At 45.6% G+C, this 20,459-nt stretch overlaps 2 protein-coding genes across 3 annotated transcripts in view; both read left to right on the plus strand.

Moving 5' to 3' along the window:
- The window catches only part of MYSM1 (Myb like, SWIRM and MPN domains 1), a 476,369-nt gene that overhangs the window by 372,643 nt on the left and 83,267 nt on the right, over positions 1 to 20,459 (plus strand). The gene's annotated exons all lie outside the window — the stretch shown is intronic.
- DAB1 (DAB adaptor protein 1) overlaps positions 1 to 20,459 on the plus strand; it is a 483,239-nt gene that overhangs the window by 227,208 nt on the left and 235,572 nt on the right. For both annotated transcript variants that reach the window (XM_061451126.1, XM_061451125.1), the window contains exon 2: positions 3,666 to 3,737. The gene's annotated coding sequence lies outside the window, so the exon portion shown is untranslated. The remainder of the gene's footprint in view (positions 1 to 3,665; positions 3,738 to 20,459) is intronic.

The raw sequence follows: 20,459 nt of genomic DNA on the forward strand, positions 1-20,459 counted from the left end.
CATTTCAGGAGGGTCTGTGCCAGGGACTTCAGACTCTGATTAATGATGCTTTTTCAGAAGTACAGAAGGCACATACACAACAGTATCAAAAACCCCAGCAATGGTACTTGGCATCAGAGTACTCCCGTTAGTGAAGGAACCCAAATTAAGAGGCTTCACGTATCGGTAAGAACACTTTCCCAAATCACTACTGGGATTTCAGTTACATTTTCTCCCTCCTTTAGACCTTGCATCTTGTTTCTTTTAAATAGCTCTTTGTCCTAAACAGAAACCTTGAATCAGAGTTAGAAACAGGTGATTCCTTTGCTTTGCCTGCTGCTCTGTTATACCTGGGTGGGTTCCCTGCACCACTGATTTAGATCACTGTGCCTTCAAATTGATGGAGCCTCCTGCCTTTCCTTCCTTCTCTTCCCTTCTCATCTCTCTGCCTTTCCCCACTACTGCTCAAGCTGGAAAAGAGCCACTACATGTCCCTTTCAAATGCAGGGACTGAAGTCCTCAATGTTGCTAATTAGCAGCAAGAGACTTTTAAGGAATTGCAACATTGCGTTGTTACGATTTGGGAAACAAAAGCTGAATAAGAACTGTAACGCTTAACTATGGAATTGTACTTTATTTCTCTCTAATACAGGCTAAGCTGCCTTACAGCAATCTTTTTAAATGTAATGATTGAGACTATTATAGGAAATACTATACAAAGCAACATATTTTTTTTTGCAGCCTAAATAATAAGTAGGGCAAGGTTTTAAATGAGGCTAGAGTAATGAATGCTGTACAATAATTTTGATGATGAATTTCCCCGGAGGATAAAGTGGAAGAACAGAAGCAGGCTGTATTTAATCATGCAAAGTTAAAGGAATGCAGACCAACAAATATTTATAGAGATGTACAGCGTTTCTAACCTTTTCTGAGCTATTCTTGCCCCTTTTCACCTGAGAAACATGGCAAAAATTGGCGCGTAATAATTATGAGGAGGAACTGATCACATAGGGTCAAGTGTTTCTTTTGATGCAGTGCACAGAATTTCCTGCTTCCTTACAGGCTGGAGGACTCGAACAATAAGACATTTGTTTTTCACAGCTATTTCATTCATCAGTGACTCTGAAAAGCTTGCTTTGAGCAGATAGATGACATATTCTGCAGCTGCTCTTCACCTGGTATTGACCCAAGGAGATGTGTCCCCACTGTAAGAGCAGAGCTCTGTGCAGAGATACTAATTCTGCTCCCAAAAGCAACATCTCAGAATCACAGACCAGTTTGTGTTGGAAGAGACCTTAAAGCTCACCCAGTTCCAACCCCCTGCCAGGGGCAGGGACACCTTCCACTAGAGCAGCTTGCTCCAAACCCCATCCAACCTGGCCTTGAGCACTGCCGGGTTCACATACTGAGCAGGCTCCCAATCTTTGCCCTGTGCTCCATCACCAGGTGTAGACCTGCTCTTCTGATGCCTGTACCAAAGGCCATCATCCTCAAAGGTGATGCTTCTCAGCTGTGGTTTAATCCAGTCTTTGCTGTTCGTCTTGAGGAGGCAAGCACAACTTCAGAAACTAGCAGACAGTTAAAAAGTCACTGCTGGCATTTGGCTTAGCATGTTCCTGGTGGTTTTGCCCAGAGGCACATGTTTGTGATAGCATTAGGCAATCATTCCATAAAGCATAGGGTTTGGTTGCTTTGGGGGGGGGATTGGTTTTTAATAACTGTTCAAAGTAGGGTATTTCAGCAGACTTTAGCTCAACATGTACCAGTATTCACACCGCAGAGGCAAAACCTCGAAGATTTCTATTCTGCTCATCAATACTTAAAGTGTATATTGATTTCCAATTTAGGTGTTAACTTTTTAGCTCTTAGAAATGCTCTTGATATCAATTTTCACCTTGCGTGGTGTTCATTATGAACGCTACGATTGCAAGCGAGCTAGAATCTCATCTGGCGAGACGATTAGTTCGAGTGAGTTCAAGATTGCAACGTGCAAAGATTTACTTGTCTTGTCTAAGCACCACGGTACCATGAAATATCTGCTTTTAAGGCAACGACCTGAGAAATGCTTTTATTCTAGCCTGGCACAGGCTTCCCCTACTGTTTCTCAGTCTGTGTAGCCTCTGAAATGATATAACAAACTAATTAATAGCGCTGTTTATTACATTCATGTTGTTTTCACGTCATAACTCATAGAAAATGAGCCTGAGGTCCACAGCTCACGTTGCTGGGTGGCTGGCCTTTATTTAAGCAATAAGCCACACATGACAAGCAGTGCATTGCCATGCGATTATGCCTCCTGTAGCGTTAGGAGGCACAAGGTCAAAAGGCTCAGTGGCTTTGACTACCTGAGAAGTGCCATGTAATCCCCTGCAAATGGGCTGTCTGCAATGTGTTATTGCTGTATCAGAATAATTTCTTCTTAAAGGCAGCCCCCTGAATTACCTCTGTAATTGGCACAGGTATGACTTCACTGACTGCCAATCAGAAATCTTCTTTGTCTTGGGTTTTAACACCTTCATTTCAAGTTCAGGTCATCTGAATAAATGGGTTTTGTTAATGGTGTTTTACCCTTTTTGTGCTCTGAGTCCCATCTGCTTGTTTTTAGCAAGGAAAGCCCCCTGCAGTAGCTTTTGTATCATCAGCAGGCACTGAATAGTGACTGCAAAGTCTTGGTAGAGCTGGTAACACACAGGCCATGGCCTGACTTGTAGTGCCTAGAATGTTATTTAGACTCAGGAGCTCAAGGAAGTAAGGGGAGGGTGGATAGCAAGGTAAGCACTTCAGGATGCGGGAGCCATGGCCGGGATTTCAAAATCGATGTGTAGCCATCAAATGCTTTCAGCCTAGCTGTGTCTCTTCCCTTTTATTGGCAAACATAACCCCAAAATGATAAAATCATCCCGATTTACAGTCCTTGTTGATAAAAACAGTACACATGGGTCACAGCTTTACTAGCCTGAGCAAATGAGGAGCAGGCCACAAGAAGGACACTATCTATCTTAGTGATACTGAAAGGACTGTAGACGGTATGGTTTTTGGAAGGGGGGGCCCAGATGGGGGGGGGGATTCCCCCTTTTTTCTCCCCACTTTTAAGCCCCAGCAGAAGACAAGGTAAAGGCACAGCTCCTGGGAAGCTCCCTGAAGTTCCTTGGCTTGTTTCACTGACTTCCAGCCAGCAGTGATTTCTTTGGCAGGGGATAAAAAAGCCTGCACTGATTCCCGTGGTCAGTCCCAGAGGTTGTTGTTCCTTTGGGAAAATGGGAATAGATGCCAGAGGTCATAGATCACCTGCACCTCATGTCTGCCAGTGGGTGGGATGAGAGCATCTGCGCAGGGGAAGGTGTGAAACCCGCTGGTTGAGGGATGCTGTGAAAGTTGCTCCGTAGGCTTTGGGGACAAAGTGAGAGGAATCATCATCCTGTTAGAGGGCAAAAACTTAACAAATAGTTTGAAAGGCTTAAAATAAATCTATCTCCATAACCTGCCTGCAGTACTTATTTCCTTAGATATGTTATAGAGGTAATGATACCTCCACCGTGAACTCAATTAACCTTCCGCAGCCTTCCGTGTGACAGGGAATCCTAAATCTTCTTCTTTATGAGTATGTGCAAGATTTGAAGCTGCTCTGAACTTAGCATTAATAAATGGCATTTCCTAATTAGTGCCCATTTATTTGTTTTTTACAGTGAGAAAGATACGGTGGCTGTGAGCGAGATCTAGCGCTCATGGTTGAGAAGAGCTTTTCACAAAGGAGTGAGGTACCTTTATATTATTATTATTGTTATTATTTATTTATTATTATTGTTGTTATTTTGTTGCAAATCTGTTGCTCTGTGTGTGCAATTTGGGGTTTCCATTGTTCAGTGATGATATTAAGGAATTTCTTTGCTTCTCTGTGTTGTTTTGTATGAATGGGCATCCGTTGCCTATAAGAACTGTGCCTCTCCTCTGCGTGAGACCTGCTGTGTTTTGAGTTTCCTATGGAAGTGCTATGGGAAAAAGGATAGGAAGAAAAACCTGTGTACCACAACTCGGTTTCCCTACTAATCTTCCCTCTGCTCTGTGATACATCCTAGTAGGTGCATATTGACTCAGTAATGTTCACTCCTGCCTCGCTTCTGAGACCTTTGCATGAAGACAGGCTGTACAGAGCAAAATGTATCATCTGGGAGGGAGGATGTCAGCAATAAATGAGAAAACAAGAGAAATGGATGATCCGCTATAATGCATACCCTATAATATAATCATTGTTGTTTGATAAGAGACACTCTTGCAACTCTCAGTGCCCTGCTAGGTATGTCTGGATTTATTATTCAGAAAGGCACAATCAAATCTCTTCATTCAGTTGACAAATGGGAGCTATTCAATTCAGTATCTGCCTCTTATTTATAGCATATAGTGGGGTGATTTATATGCTAGCTCCACATCTTCCAAAACAGTTTTAATTAGCAGCACTGGCTATTAGAATGAGAGTTCTGCAGCTTCCCTGTCACACACATCCCCTTCAAACTGAATAGAAATCTTGCTCTTTGCCAGGCAGTGCTTCTCTATTTATTTCTTTTGGTAACGGTAGCAAGAGCCTAAGCTACTAAAGCAAGTGCTTGATTAGCTCAGAGGATGCATTTCTGTTTCCAGCTCCAAGGGGGAAGACAGGGGAGGTTGAAGAAGGTAATGCCATTTATTGCTGTGCCTTGGGGAAACAGGGCAATCCTTGGGGCATTAGCACTAACGTCACCCAGAGCCTGCCGATGTCTTAAGTGGCTTTGGTTTTGAGACCAAAGGAAGTGTCAAAGATGCCAGGTCCAGCTGCTCAGGCTGCGTGCATGGATGTTCCTGGATCCTGCTCTGCTTGGAGAAGGATGGATTGGAATGCTCGTCTCAGCATGTCCTGTGGTTAGAGCACTCACATGATTTTTCCTTTGTGCATTGTCTGATGGTGTAAGTAAGCATTTCCCCCAGCTGTTCCCTGATCAGGAGAGCTGCTCTGGCTTGTGGTCTAATTGGTACCCCTGAGGTACAGACCAACGCACAGCACGGCACAGAGGTGAATTCAGCAAAGGCACTAGTTTGAGTCCCTATTATTTAAACGCATCTGGTAGGAATGTGATTCCTTTGAGATCTCTGCCTATCTGTCAAACCTGAGATCAGCCAACAGGTTCAAAAGTTATTTGGGGGAGCAGTGACTGACAGTGCAATTGCATGTCTCTTGTTGTTTTTTTTTCCTGAGAAACCAGGCAAAAAAAGCGCAGGAAACGTAAAGAGTTATTTTTGTGCTTTATGCAGCGTGGGTAGCATGCAGAATGGTCTGTTGTTATGCTTCCACTGATCATTTTTTGACATGAGCAATGCAGTCATTCTGTCTTCACATCAAGGAAGCCTTTGTACTACTTGTCACCAGCGCACAGTGTCTCTGTATACGTGTAAACTCGATGTTTGCTGCATCCCGTCGTCAACGCTGCTGCTGCCTGCGGGTGCTGCTAAATCTTTGGGTGTTTTACAGCAGCGTGCTGTCAGTGGCATTTATTGTGGAGAGCAAGAAAACCTTAGAAAGTCTTTAATTTGAGGTGGATAATAACATGAAAATGAGCACTGGACCTGGTCGTGGATGCTCAGTGTCTCTATGTGTCCTTCCCCTGGAGGAAGGATGCAAGCCACAACTGAGAGAGAGGAGGCTGAGTGAAGTTCATTGCTGTACTTTTGTAGTTCAACGCTGTACATTTGTAGTGCTTAGGAGGACTGATGGGAAAATGTGGCACTAGGAGATGAGGACACAAGAAATCCTGCTACAAACAAGCCTGCAATGAATGTGGTCAGAAGGAAGGGTGAATGGGGTGGGGAATAGTAGGGAATGGAAATGGTTCCTGCAGTTTGCAGCTGGGTTCGGCCTGGAGAAGAGAAGGTTCTGGGGAGACCTTAGAGCAGCTTTCAGTACCTAAACGGGCTACAGGAAACCTGGAGAGGGGCTTTGGACAAGGGCCTGTAGGGACAGGCCAAGGGGAATGGCTTTAACCTGCCAGAGGGGAGACTGAGATGAGCTCTTAGGCAGAAGCTCTTCCCTGTGAGGGTGCTGAGGCGCTGACACAGGGTGCCCAGAGAAGCTGTGGCTGCCCCATCCCTGGCAGTGTTCAAGGCCAGGTTGGACACAGGGGCTTGGAGCAAGCTGCTCTAGTGGAAGGTGTCCCTGCCTGTGGCAGGGGTTGGAACTGGATGAGCTTTAAGTTCCCTTCCAACCCAAACCAGTCTGGGATTCTGTGATAGTCTGATGGGTTCTGCAGCCAGGACAGCCCCACAGCCACGTGTAATTCACAAATTAATCCCTACACTGAGAAGAAGTCACAGTTCTCTCTGGCTGAACACAAGTTAGATTTTGACTTTTTCATCTACAAATGTTCTGGTTGGGTATTTTTATTTCCTTTCTGAGCATACTGATAAAGCACATTGCTTAAGGACGCTTACGAATTATTAACATACTTGGTCTTGTCTTCAAGCCAAGTGAATAGTGTTCTGTAAGCTCTCTTTGGGTATTACACTAAGTGCTTTTCTGCTGCAATTCTCATACAATGTAGGGCTGAATTTGATAGTGTTACCTATTAGTGATTAGAGAGTGTAGGGCTGAATTTGATAGTGTTACCTATTAGTGATTAGAGAGTGTAGGGCTGAATTTGATAGTGTTACCTATTAGTGATTAGAGAGTGAAGGGCTGAGTTTGATAGTGTTACCTATTAGTGCTTAGAGAGTGAAGGGCTTTCAGTGTGTCTGTACAGCACAATTGGCTTTGATTGATAGATTAGGCTTTGTGCATCTCATCAGTTTTAAATTTACCTTAAAGTAATGAGGTTTCCTGTTAGAATTCCTCTTTTCCCCAGCATTTTGAAAACATGAACTGAGGAGGAAAAGAAAGAGGAGAGAGAGCACTTTTGTTCATAAACACTTAAATTGTGCATTAGTCAGTGGTACAGGCTGAACTCTGCCAGGGGAAGGTCCTTTTAAATTAACAAAATATTAACATTGTAATTATTGAGCATGGATAATAGTTATGAATTATGGATCAGCCAGGTTAGCAAAGTCACAGCTGCCTAATAGAGAAAGGTATGATGGGAATGTGAGGGAAGATGATTGAGGATCCCCTCTTAATGTTTTCATATGCTCCTCTCAGTAAAAGACGTTGCTTCTCCTTCTGCTGGTCCCAGAGAGCTGTGGAAGCCCACCAAGGGCTGGAGCATCACTGCCTGAGGAACACCAGTTCTATGGGAGGATGGCATTTGTGCCACCAGAGCTTTTTGGTGTGCCAGCTCAGCTGGGAAGCCCTAGGTGCTGAGCTGTATTTGGCACCGTCACCATTTGTCACCACTGAGAAGTCCTGGTGTGCTCCAAGGCGCAGCATCTCCAATGGGAATCACTGCTGCTTTTAAGCCTTGTCTTCCCTGAGGCGGCTGGGGAGGGTGGCAGCGGTGCCGGGGTGGTTTAAGGACCATGGTTCTAACTTTGCTGATGACCCACTATCTCATCTTGAGAAATAGCTTCCCGTCATTGCCTCTCCGCTCCCCTGTCTGTAAGGTGAAGATAACGTCATGTCATACCTACCTCTGCAAAGGGTTTTGACATCTATGAAGGAAAAGTGCGACTTCGAAGCGTGCGGAGAATATCCTACTGCCAAGTGAATCCAAGAGGCAGAGGATCCAACAGTGAATTCATCCAGGCAGTGCTCTCTACTAGGAGATGTATTTTTTATTCTATGACTGGGTGCTCTGGCAAGAGGTCCTGCCCTGTCCTTCTCCATTTTATAAGGGCAACTTGCTGGTGGTGTTAACCCGCATCCGCTCCTCCATCAGTTATTCAGTTTGATTGTGGGCAGCTCCTTGCCTTTTCTTCAGCCGCCTCTATTCTCTCCAGGCAAAACCTGGTTTGCTTTGACTTCTTTTTTCAGAGGAGGGCTGTAATGTGTTGGAATTGTTTGCAGTAAACTGTTGAGATTCAGTGACCTTTGTTAATCAGGAAGGGTTTGGTTTGTGTTTGAGGTCTGCAGGCAGAATTAATCATATGTAAACTGTTTGCTTTAAGAAGTCTCTTACTGAATTTGGGATTTCCCAGGTAGCCACTAAAGGTCAGAGGCTGGAGGCAGGAGCTGTGAGCAGCTGGGAAGAGGGGAGCTGGAGGACAAACTGTCTCAGAGCAGTTTCAGAAGTAGGGAGGGTCCTGTGGTAGCACGTGGCTTTGGGGAGAGCCCAACGTGCTTGAGCAACTGGCCTCAAGCCAGAAATTGAGAGTACCTAAAGGAACAATATACAAACAAGCAGCACGCTGTGGTACCATGCTCATATTTGCTTGCATATTGTGCTGCTTCAAAAGCAGGGTTTTGAGCTTTCAACAAGATCTTCCTTGGCCCTACAAGACTCTAAAGTCATATTGATGCTGTCAGTGTCAGCTGTTTGTGAAAGCAGTCTGTCCCTCCAAGTGTCCACCTAAACCTTCCCAGCACTGTGGTGCTATAGCAAGGACCATCCAGAGTCCTGTCTGGGTGAGAGCACAAGAGCTGTGCTGAGGAGGGAACTCCTGAGTCTCTGCAGGGAGCAGAAAGGCACTGCTGGCCTGAACGTGCTGCTTGATGTACTGGGGAAGAGGAGGTTAGAGGCAGTTTGTCTTTGCAGTTGTACAAGTGGGTGAACTGCATCAAGTTGTCGTCAGCATCCTGAAGTATCAAAGGTGTAGAAGCAGAGGAAAGGTAGGGACTGTCTCGATTATCCAGGTGTATGTCCTGTGCCTTCGTGTCACACTTTGGAAGTGGGTTTCCCAAGAAGCTCCCTGAGATGAAGCAAAGCTCTTGGTCATGTTGAGCAGTTCATGGTCTGAGCGCTGGAAGGTGGGTCTGAAGCTGCCAGTGCAGAGCCCTGTGAGGAGAGAGAGGATTTCCCCTGCCATTGTGCTTTGTGTCATTGCTAAATACATTCAGTGAGGTTTAGCTTGGGGGATTTCACAGTATAGCAAACCCCTATGGGGTTCTTCTCTACCAGCCTCTATAGCAATGATTATGGGGACCTTCTAGCTCTGGGTTAAATCCATAATGGAGGAAAGAGTAGTTGTCAAAAGAGAGGGACAGTAGTTATTGACACTGTAAAGGTTGCAGTGTCTTGGTGTATAGGGTCCGTACTAAGGAAGGCCTGTCTGTGAATTTTGCAGAAGTCGGCATGTTTAAACCCAACTCTTAATGTTGTTTTAATGCGTTTTGCTATATTCAGAAGTGAGTTTTTACCTGCGAGCCTTTGGCGTGCTGTTTCTCATTGAAGACAATGTTTGGGAGATGTCTCACCAATTGGTTGCACTGCAGTGATGTCTGCTTTCCTATGGTGCAGCTCTGTTGTTTACCCCATTGAGCCTCTACAGATGATGCAGAGGACCCTTGTTTTCAAGTTTTTATCAAGTCTTGGGGAATAATGGCATTATATGTTATAGGGAAGCACATTTGGAGGATGCTTCATTCACAGAAGCACATCATGTCGGGAGGCTTTCCCTGACTTCTTTGCCCATACAGGGGGAGGACTTCTCGAGCACTGTTGACCCTTCCTTTCCTTGCAAGAAAGCAGAAAGAGGGAGTGGCACCTCACCAGGCATCCTTTTGCAGAGTGTGCTCTTCACTAGGGATGCGTTCAGGGCCTGATTTGTCCTAGGGTTCCTAGGCTCCAAGATGGCTCAGAGCCCTGGGGCTTCTCGAGGCTCATCCTGTGGCAGTGAAACAGGGGAATTGCTCTTTCTCCTGGTGATTAAAGAACAGAACTTTCTCTCTAAAGGGTTTGTTCCTTAAGAGCATTAATAGAAAAATTATGGGCTAGGAATATTTCCATCCAATCCAGAACACACAGAAAGCTGGGATATGAATGATTTAAAGACTGGGGGAAAGCATAAAGATGTTGAGGTGAATTTACTACTTTGTTCAGTGCCACAGATTGTGTGAGAGCTCTTCAGCATGAATTAAAGAAGGGTTCCAGTCATGAGATATTACAGTTTAATTCAGACATTAGCACAGTCAGGGAGAAGACAGTAATGTAATTGCACAACCAAATAGGATTTCCCATACTGGATTGCACCTATGATGTATTTGGTCCTGTTTCTATATGGACAGTGCTATGCGTGTCAGAACAAATGATGTGATATGGAATAATAGGCAGCTGTGGAAGGATTTACCTGGAGCAGGCTCTGCTACTGATAGTTGGCTCGTATCCCAAGCCTAACCATGAGAGTTCATTGTTAAAAAGCCTTGCTGGCTGTGAGTGAGGATGTTCTCCTGACCTTCAACAGCCTCAATGCGTCAATGAACCACCTACCTCTGCACCTTGTTCGTATGAAATAGCAGGGAGCTCTGCCAGGACAGTGTGTTCAAAACCAACATCTTTTAAAGGCAGTTTTAAATGTGGTGTTTGTCAGAGTCATCTGTTGCCAGGCTTTTGTACTGAGAAGATGGTATATTAGGCAGCCTGCTTTATCTTCATTAAACCACTCACCACTCAGGTATACCAAGTATACCAACCCCCTGTCACTTCTTATTCCTTCCTTCTCCAAATTGAAGAAGGTGCCAGTTTTTCTTGCCTCCAAAGACATTTGCAGATGGTACCTAAGCTATTTATCTGTGTTTTCTTTTTGAGGTCACGTGTGCCAGTGTTTCAGTCAAGGTTGGTTACACTTCCTGGCTTGGTATTTTAAGTGTCATTCCTTGTTCTAGTCTCCCATGATCCTTGCTTTGACATTCTGGCTACTTCTATTTACAGACCTGTGACTTCCCTGGAGCTTTTGTTTCTCCTAGAAAACGTCGAGGAAATAAGAGGTGGTTGAGGAGCATCACTGTGCCTGTGCGACTTCCGTGCTAGATGTGTTTTAGCCTTCTGGAGGCTTTCTTCCCTCCTGATTTTTCTTTTCCAGTTTAAGAATTTCCAGCAATGGCTCTAAAGTGAGCCCAGTGCTCTGTCTCTTCCCATTTTTCGGCTGAGAAAGCTCTGCACTGTGTGTTACAGAGGCTATCAAAATGGGGTCTATTGCACATCAGTGGTCCACCGGGTGTTTGCTGCTCTCTTCAGAAGCAGCATTCCCGGAGCCGTGCCGTGAGGAGCTCAGTGAACAGATGGGCCAGGAATGTACCTTGCTCTCGGTGGGTCTGGAGAATGAACTCATTATCCAGCCAGTGGTCTGTCACACGAGGCTCATTTACCAGTGGCTGGTGTGAAAAAACAGCCCCTGGAAAGCAGTGCCTTGCAGGGTGCGAGTGCTGCCGTACCAGCCATGTCGGTGTCATTCAGTGAGCAAGCTGGTTTGGGTACGAGGAATTAGGGAGGAAGCCTGCGGAGGCAGAGAGTTTACAAATAGGCATCAAAAAGCTCTATAAAAGATGTCAGAAAGTCCAGTTTTGGGGAATCAAAAAATGTCACGTGCGGAGGAGCCCCATTTCAAAGCTGGTTCTGCAACTTGGGCACACACAAAGATCCCATTTCCTTCGGTGGTATGTCCTGCCAAGTAATTCCCTAAAAAAGCCATAAAGTATTAACAAGACATGCTAAAAAAGCACTGTGTTCAAAGAAGCAAAAAGGATCAAAAGGTCCCAGGTTATGCTAGGCTGGATAGGTAGCTGGACAGCTTTCCATCTTCCTCCTCTTCATATGCCAACTGGGAGACACCTCAGTGCCCCACACGGTTCATCCTCCCGCGTTAGCAGCCAGGGAGCATCCATGGGGGTGCTGAGCCCAAATCACCTAAGGAATTAATGTCTTTCTCCTCATTTCTTGCCTGCTCTCATCAGTGGGGAGTACTCCTTGCTAGAAGCACAGTGCAGGTTTAGGGGTTTAGCCAAAGGAATTGCAAGTCTGGGGCTTTGGCTCAGTCGTTGGGATGGGTTGAGCATTGCAGGAGTCCCCAGTAGCTACTGCTTCAGTTGCTGTTAAAGATAGGGAAATGTTTGGCACTGGTTTACTCAGAGGAATATATAAAATGTCAGAGTTGGCAGTGGCCTTAGAAAGGGAAAGTGCAGGGTGGGAATTCTTTTGTTTATTCATAGTAAAATCCATTAGGAATATGGGGGAAATTGTTGTCTCGGGGCTCCTCTGCGGGTTTTTAAGTGCATGGTTGATAGCATATTAATAGTTTTAAGCTCCCTCCTTTGATAGTATGTTTGGGAAACCTGGCTGAAAATCATTTGGCTGCCTGTATAATCCCAGGTTTTATAGAATCATGGAGTGGTTTGGGTTGGAAGGGACTTTAAGATCATCCAGTTTCAGCCCCCTGCCACAGGCAGGGACACATTCTACTAGAGCAGGTTGCTCCAAGCCTCATCCAACCTGGCCTTGAACACTGCCAGGGATGGAGCATTCACAATTTCCTTGGGCAACCTGTGCCAGCGCCTTAGTAAAGAATTCCTTGTTCTATCTAACATAATCTCCCCCTTACGTGCTTATGCAGGCAAAGCATACAGTATCCACTGCTATCATGTGGAGCGGGGTCCTGCACCCGCATGGGAGAGTCTCAGCAAGTAAGCAAGTATCTGATTAGTGGTGGTAAATTCTCCTGCGTGGGGAGGATACTTTAGCTTTGAATTAAGCAAAATTTGGTATTTTAAAATGCACAAAGATGCAAAACAATACATTCCCACAGGCTATTGCTGGGTTTTTTAATTATCCTTTAAAAACCCTAGTACCTGACACAGCTGGCGCCGTGATGGTGCATAACCTTTACCATAGGTGAAGAGGCTGGAGGCAGACAGATGTTCCAGCATTGCTGGCTGTGGATTCTGTGTGTCGTGCCCAGATGGTCCTTTGTAGTAACACAGCAGCCGCTACCTCCGAACGCCCCGTCCCACCTGTTGACACTTGGAGTCTGTCTCCGAAGAATAGCCGAGGTGCTGGGGAGAGGAAGACAAAAAGAGAGAGCAGCACTTCTGGCTGTGAAACAAGGCAAGCTGTGTTGTAGCACGTAGCAAGGAAGCCAACAATTATGGATCTCTTGAAAGCAGGAGGCTCTATATAAATAATATGTTCTGGTAATTCAGCAGATTGTGGCGTGTGTGGAAATACAGGGGATTTTTTTAATGAAAAGGAGCTTCTGTCCTGAGAAAAATCAGTTGATGCTGAATTGGATTTGGTTTTTCCTCCTGCATTCTTAGCTTTATTCAGAGAATAAAGAAGGGCAGAGAGGAACAAATTGACTCTGAAAACCATCTCTTACCAGCCTGGCTTCAATCCTGCTAACGCCTCTTATAGAAATGACCCCCCTACCAACACAGAGTAGTTGAAGCCCCTTTGCAGAATCAGCCATGGAGTTTTATTAGAGCAGTTTCACAGTGGTTTTCAGCAGACTGCACCCGGACTGCCTCCCAAGGGGCCATCCAACAGCTGCCTGGCTGGGACAGGACATTTCTCTTCTGTGCTCCATCTCTCGCCCTTGTTGTCGCAGCAGGAGCAGGAATAAGACTGCTGCCTGATCCTTTCCAGCAGTGGCATAGGTCGGGTTGGCTTCAGCCCTTCATCTGGGAGGTGGAAATAAACCCAGAATGAGCTCAGAACTCAGTGTCATTCACATCCCCCTGTTCTGCAGCTGAGAGTAATGTCTTCAGAAGTAAGTTGTAATAGAATCCTAGTATGGTTTGTGTTGGAAGGGACCTTAAAGCTCATCCAGTTCCAATCCCCTGCCACGGGCAGGGACACCTTCCACTAGACTCAGGCTGCTCTAAGCCCTGTCCAACCTGGCTTTTGAACACTTCTAGGGATGGGGCAGCCACAGCTTCACTGCTTTCCTAATGGTCTGTGGGGAATCTGCCAGGCTGGACATGAGTTGGTGCAGGTTGGCTTGGTGTTGCTAACCCCACAAGAACAATGACTCCCAGCAGGAAGAAAATAACAGTTATTGTTTTCTAACAAACTATAAGTGGCAGTTATAAAATTGAGTCCTGACTCAAGCTGACGTTTGAGGTGGTTTGTTTTGTGCTGTTTCAGAGCTGAAGAGCGGTACAGCAGGGAGTTTGTTAGCACCATGCAGGCCTTCTCAGCTGTTTAAGGAATAGGGCTGTATCACGCAAAATATTTTGCAGGCAGGCACTTTGCAAACCCCAGAAAGTGTTTTACAGATTCTTCTGCAGAGGAAGTTGCCATTCAGCAGCATGGTTTATTTATTTTGTTTGGTTTACTTGGGTTATTAAACATGTTTTATTTATAGGGTGTGCTTTCTAGACAGCCATCTGCATACATGTTCTTAAATAGAACACAGGGGACTCTGCATTTGCACATGGTGGCTTGCCGTTTGGATGTGTTGGGTACCCACAGCTGGCTCTGCGATTTGTAGGAATGGGTGGAACTGTGTGTGGAAGTATTCAGCAGTCACCCAAAGAGAAGAGCTAATGTCTCTGAGCACGTGTGTGGCTCGCTCCATCCGTGGCTGCAAGGTCTCTGCTTGTCCCTTGTTCCACCATGCAGCTCCTCACGTGATGGAGTCCTTTCACAGCTCCAAGTGTGAATTTGTGTGTGAATTTTTGCACCATCTGTTCCCTTTCCTGCAGCTCAGAGTGAGATTTTTGTCTCCTTTGCTTGGTTCCAAACAGGTACGCGTGATACTGATGTCCGCGACGACATAGTACAGATTGCACAGATTTCCACTAGAACCTATCAACACATGGGCATAGGTGTACCGGTGTTATTCAGGTAGAAATCTATTATGGTATTAAACACCATTCTGCCTGTATCACCTCCTGTCATCCTCTTAATTAAATTGAAATTCCTAAGATGTATTCAATTTAAGTCTTGATTTTTTTCCTACCGCAAAACCCAAGTAGAAGGAATTACGTGCATAATGGTGTGGCCAGCTGGCAGAGCTGTACAGAAATTCTATGTTTCTGGGTAGGTTTTGTCCTAGCAATCTACAGAGCAGTCAATGGGCAAGGAAACCCTGCTTGTAAGAGCAATTCCACATGATTATTAATGCCCAGAAAGCTGAAATCAGATATTGCTAATCCCTCCTGCTCACCGGGCTTTGACACTGAACCATCGCAAGGAAGGAGAAATAGTTTAAGTTCTACTTTGATTGTAATGGGTCTTGAGAAAACTATGATTACCCACTAGAACAAAAGTCTCCAATTGATGTCATAGAATGAATTTAAAACTCTCCCACTCTCCATCTAAACCCTTGGCCGCGTGTGCTCATTTTGCACACCAGCTGATTTCTGCCTGGCTTCTGCTGAAAACTGCTGCTGGGGCAAAGGGTTTCATCTCTTTGGCCATGTGTGATATTCTAGGGAAGAAAGGCCTGCATCTGGACTATGGTCCTTGTGAAAATGTGGCAAGATGCTGCCCTTATCACCCACAGGGTGAAATAGTGATGTGCTTTCAAGGATAGCTGGCTCTTTGGCAAAGCCACTCTTTCCAGGTAATGTTGGCATTGGAGGCTGCTGTTCCTCTTGGCTAAACTGGGAAAGCCTTAAGGACTTGGGAGTTAAATGCATCAACACCTTGCAAGCTGTGTTTTAAATTTCATGTCTTCCAGTTTTCATTGCCATTGCAGCTCAAGAACAGAAGCCCAAGTGGTGTTTTATGCCATCATTGATCAAATCAGGATGAGATCCTAAAAGTACACGTATAAAGGGGGAAAAAATTCATGCACATAGATGGAAACCTTTCAAATGACAAAGTTTTGTAGCTGAGGCTATTGGAAGTTATTAAGATGAACTTTAGATTTTGTATGCAGCATAACGCGGAGTTTCCACATCTTGGCATTTCAAATAATTTTAATTAAGCAATGGATTTACAATTTGTTCCACAAGTAATACAGTTTGCTCGGATTCCGCTGTTCCTGTAGTTTTGATTTTGCTGCTGTATTCATTTAGCTCAGCAAATTTATAAAACTAATTAAAACAGAAGTACTTTTTTGACTCGGATTGTAAATGAAAACCGGAGATCTCATGTAAAATGATTCTTGCAGAGAAAGTAAGACCAATTGCAACTCCATAGGTATTTTATAAGTAAGTTTTTCTAGCTAAAAGCAATCATTTTTGTAGCAGATTCTTGGCACGGTTTTACTTGTTTTCATGTTTTGACATGCCAAAAGAGTGAGAGATTAGGATCTGATTCAGCAACATACTCGAACATGTCTAATGTTACCCATGTAATTAGTCCTTATTGAATTCCTTGGGCTTCTTGTTGGCTGGATTACCACTTCAGGTACCAGTGCATCTCATGCTGCTCCCTAGTCCTTGTTAGGTCTCACGTCACTGAGAATGAAAAGAAGCTGCAGCTCCTTGGGCTATCAGCATCCCAAGGTAGCATCCACCAGGATTTTCCCTTACCTTTGGAGTCTTCCTGTCCCCACGTTAGTGCTGACAGCTAAGCTTCGTTACGATACAGGGAGCAAGGAACGTGTAACGTTGTTTGAACTCATTTGATGACATGCCATTGCAGGTTTAAACACCAATTACCGCATTTCAAGTGACAAATCTGGAGGGGAAAAAAAGATGATCATTTAATAAATTTATTATGAAGGCAAATGACTTGTACGTAAATCAAACTGCTTCATTAAGGGAGAAAGTCAGCTAAATAGAGAGGTGACAAAGGTTAACTCCGCAGTCGTGACTCCAACTCTGGTGTCATTTCTCCTGCGCTCTCGCAATGAGCCAGTACCGCAGCAGTGCCTGGTGCTGTCATCTCTGAATCCTCTGCCAGCAGTGGCATTTCTGGTGCCACCTTTTGCAATATTAAAAGCAGTCTATGTTAGGAGGTAGTAATAATTCTGATTTTGATGGATGTGGAGTTAAAGCCTTTGGTTCTCTTTTTGCCAACCATATGCTGTGCTCTGTCAAAAGGAGTGTGGGCAGGAGGTCACTGATTCTGCCCCTCTGCTGTCCTGATCCAGCTCTGGGGCAGCAACACAAGAGGGACGTGGAGCTGTTGGAGTGAGTCCAGAGGAGGCCATGGAGATGCTGCGAGGGCTGGAGCAGCTCTGCTCTGGAGCCAGGCTGAGAGAGCTGGGCTGGGGCAGCCTGGAGAAGAGAAGGCTCCTGAAGGGGAGACCTGAGAGCAGCTCCAGTGCCTAAAGGGGCTGCAGGAAACTGGGAGAGGGGCTTGGGACAAGGGCCTGTAGGGACAGGCCAAGGGGAATTGCTTAAAGCTAGAAGAGGGTAGATTTAGATGAGATACAAGGAAGTTCTTCACTTAAGGGTGGTGAGATAATGGAGGAGGTAGCCCAGAGAAGCTGTGGCTGCCCCATCCCTGGCAGTGTTCAAGGCCAGGTTGGACACAGGGGCTTGGAGCAAGCTGCTCTAGTGGAAGGTGTCCCTGTCTGTGGCAGGGTGGTGGGACTGCATGAGCTTTAAGGTATCTTCCAACACAAACCAGTCTGGGTTTCTATGGTTTTTTATTCCTGTGTGGGTCTCATGCAAGCCACAGTGTTCCCAGCACCTTCATGGTGTGCATTGCTGCACGCTTTGCAAGAACCCTCCTGGGGCAGGGTCCTGGTCCAACTCTTTCTCTTGCATTAGTCATGTATCTCAGCTGATGTCCTTGCAGTGCTGCAGGCTTGTGCCTTTATCTAAACTGCTCTCCCATGCCACTCCTGTGTTTTCTCCTTCTGCTCCTAGAGTGATCTTTGCTCACTGTACTCCTGGGCCAGCTGTGGCTGCTGCAGGGCTGTTGATGGAAAAGGCATTTTGCAGCACCCGTCTCCCATGTCTGCCCACCTATGGGTCACCCCACACATGCCAGGGTAAGACTGTGAGGCTGTTCACAAGTAGAACAATGCATCTTTTGGCCTATTTCACAGTACGTGAAACCTCCTTGTGTCATAGTTAACACACACAAAGAGGTTGTGGGGTGCTCTTGGGGACAGGTGAGCCATCTCAGTTATTGTCACCTTGTTTGCAAATGCCATGTTATTCTTTTATGTTCTGTGCTTTGGGAGTTTGTGAGCAGTGAGGGCAATGATGGGGTGTATCAGCTGTAATGAGAACAGAAAAATGTGAGGGAAGGCTTTGGCCACACAAAGACAAAATGGGATAATTTTTCAGTGCCTTTTGGAGCTTTTAGAATGGATGAAGATATGATGAAGGTTTTAAATAACCCTGATAAAGAATTTAGGCATCCTGTTGACCCCCTATAGTTCTCTCCTCAATGCTCTGCTCACATGAGCAGCCTGACTCTCTCTTAATTTACTTATACCTTGAGCAGAAACAGCGCAGGCAGAGAAAGGCAGCATGAGCACCAACCCACCATATGTTGTTTTTAATGATTGAGTATAGGGGGTGTGCACTCCCAACATATTCCTTAGGCCAGGGGACTGTGGCACTGCAGCTGTTGTGCTTTTATTTCTCTACATATTCTCCCCTCCACTGCTAAAATCTGCATCCGGGAAGCTGGGGATGCTGTCGCTGTGATACGCCTTTGGAAGATGGCTCTTGCACAAGGATGCAGTTGCCACCATCAAATCCCCCCCTGAGTTACACAGCCCAGTACCAATGCCAAGCATCAGGAGCACAGTGACAGTCTGGGAATTTCAGGTTTTTCCAAGCCTCTGGTATTACACACTTCTGTTCTCATTTGTATGTCAAATTCCATTGCATTTTCTAGGTTTGAGGTTAGTCCCAGTGCAATGCTGCTTTTGCACGTGGATATATTGCAAGGTAGCACGTAAGATAGAAACAGGATGAGACAGTAGGGCCGTGTCATCACACTATTAGTTCATATTTCTATAAAGCAGCAGGAATTCAGAATATAGCTCTTTTAATGTCTCATTCAAGCAGGCAGTAACACTGAAATGTGTTTTATTTGATGCCCAAGAGACACACACTCGTTTATGGCGACAATAGAAATCTACTTGTATTCCAAACTCTTCAGGAGAAACACTGATAGCTTTATTCAAACTAATGGCGTTCAGAATTGCTGGATCACATTCCCAGAGCGTCTATCCCGGAGGAAAGTCGGCACCATCATTCTAGTTGTATTTCCAATAATTAAATAATGTCGAAGCAAGGCATATGTGTCTTCTGGGAGGGGATAATCCATGAATACAGGGAGAGGAAATGTATCAGGATGATCCCAGTTTTGCTGTGTCCCTCTCCTTCCTGCTCCTCCCTTCCTTCCCCTCTCTCCTTCCTTCCTCCCTTCTCCTCTCTCCTTCTCTCTCCTTCTTTCCTTTCCTCCTTTCTTCTCCTCCCTCCCTCCCTCCTTCCCTCCTTCCTTCCTTCCTTCTCCTCCCTCCCTTCCTCCCTCCTTTCTCCTCTCTCCTCCCTCCCTTCCTCCCTCCCTTCTCCTCTCTCCTCCCTCCCTTCCTTCCTCCCTTCTCTCTCCTCCCTCCCTTCCTTCCTCCCTTCTCCTCTCTCCTCCCTCCCTTCTTTCCTCCCTTCTCCTCTCTCCTCCCTCCCTTCTTTCCTCCCTTCTCCTCTCTCCTCCCTCCCTTCTTTCCTCCCTTCTCCTCTCTCCTCCCTCCCTTCTTTCCTCCCTTCTCCTCTCTCCTCCCTCCCTTCTTTCCTCCCTTCTCCTCTCTCCTCCCTCCCTTCTTTCCTCCCTTCCTTCCTTCTCCTCTCCCCTCCCTTCCTTCCTTCTTTCTCCTCCTCCCTCCGTCCCTCCCTTCCTCCCTTTTCCTCTCTCCTTCCTTCCTCCCTCCCTCCCTCCCTCCCTCCCTCCTCTCTCCTTCCTTCCTTCCTTCTTTCTCCTTCCATTTTTGGGGGGAAAGTTGTCACCCACTCCAAGTCCCTGAATTTCATGAATGATGCTGGCAGGGATGTTTAATAACAAGCAATAAGGAGAAACGCACATTGAAGACATGTTATTAATCTGCCAGACGGTGTTTATTTGGGGGGTTGGGGTGGGTTTTGATTGATGCAGTGGCAGATTACCCGGCTGTAGTGAAGGCTCAGGTGTAGGTAACCTTGTGGTGAAACTTGGCCTTTGCCGTATTGCTAAGGGTTAAAGGGAGGCTCGTTTCATTTTTATAGAAGAGCTCTGAGGTCTCAGTATAAACTCCATGAGAGGGAGCAAGATTCTGCTATTACATTAAATACAGGTTCATTTTAATGCCTTAAAATAAACTGGAAGCGTGCGTTACACTGGCACAAGGCCGAAATTACCCTCACAATCTGAAAGCGGCACTGGTACCACGCAGGAAATAGTCTATTTGGAGATCATTGTGCTGATACGTGTCTCTGCTGTATCTTTGGGGGGCAGGGGGAAACAAGCTCTCAGTGGCCAAGGAGTTCATTTTCTCCTGCTGCTGCGTTCTTCATTGAAGTCCTCATCATCCTCCGTTTGTGAACATCAGAGTGGCTGGCTAGCCGCGGTAATGATGATTTCACAAGCTTGAAGATTATGACCTTCAAATGAGGAAGGCACAGCGGGGGAGGCCACATTCCCAAGCAGCAGCCATCAGATATTTGTGAAATATTTGCTAAAATGTCCTTGCAGTTATACAAAAAAAAAAAAAAAATGAGGGGGAAAAAGAGGGCAGGAGGGAAACATCCAAAAAATATTCTC

This window comes from Pezoporus flaviventris, unplaced genomic scaffold (assembly GCF_033815535.1).
Source record: "Pezoporus flaviventris isolate CSIRO_AGI_PZ_B2104156 unplaced genomic scaffold, CSIRO_AGI_Pfla_v1 ptg000013l, whole genome shotgun sequence".
NCBI lineage: Eukaryota > Metazoa > Chordata > Aves > Psittaciformes > Psittacidae > Pezoporus > Pezoporus flaviventris.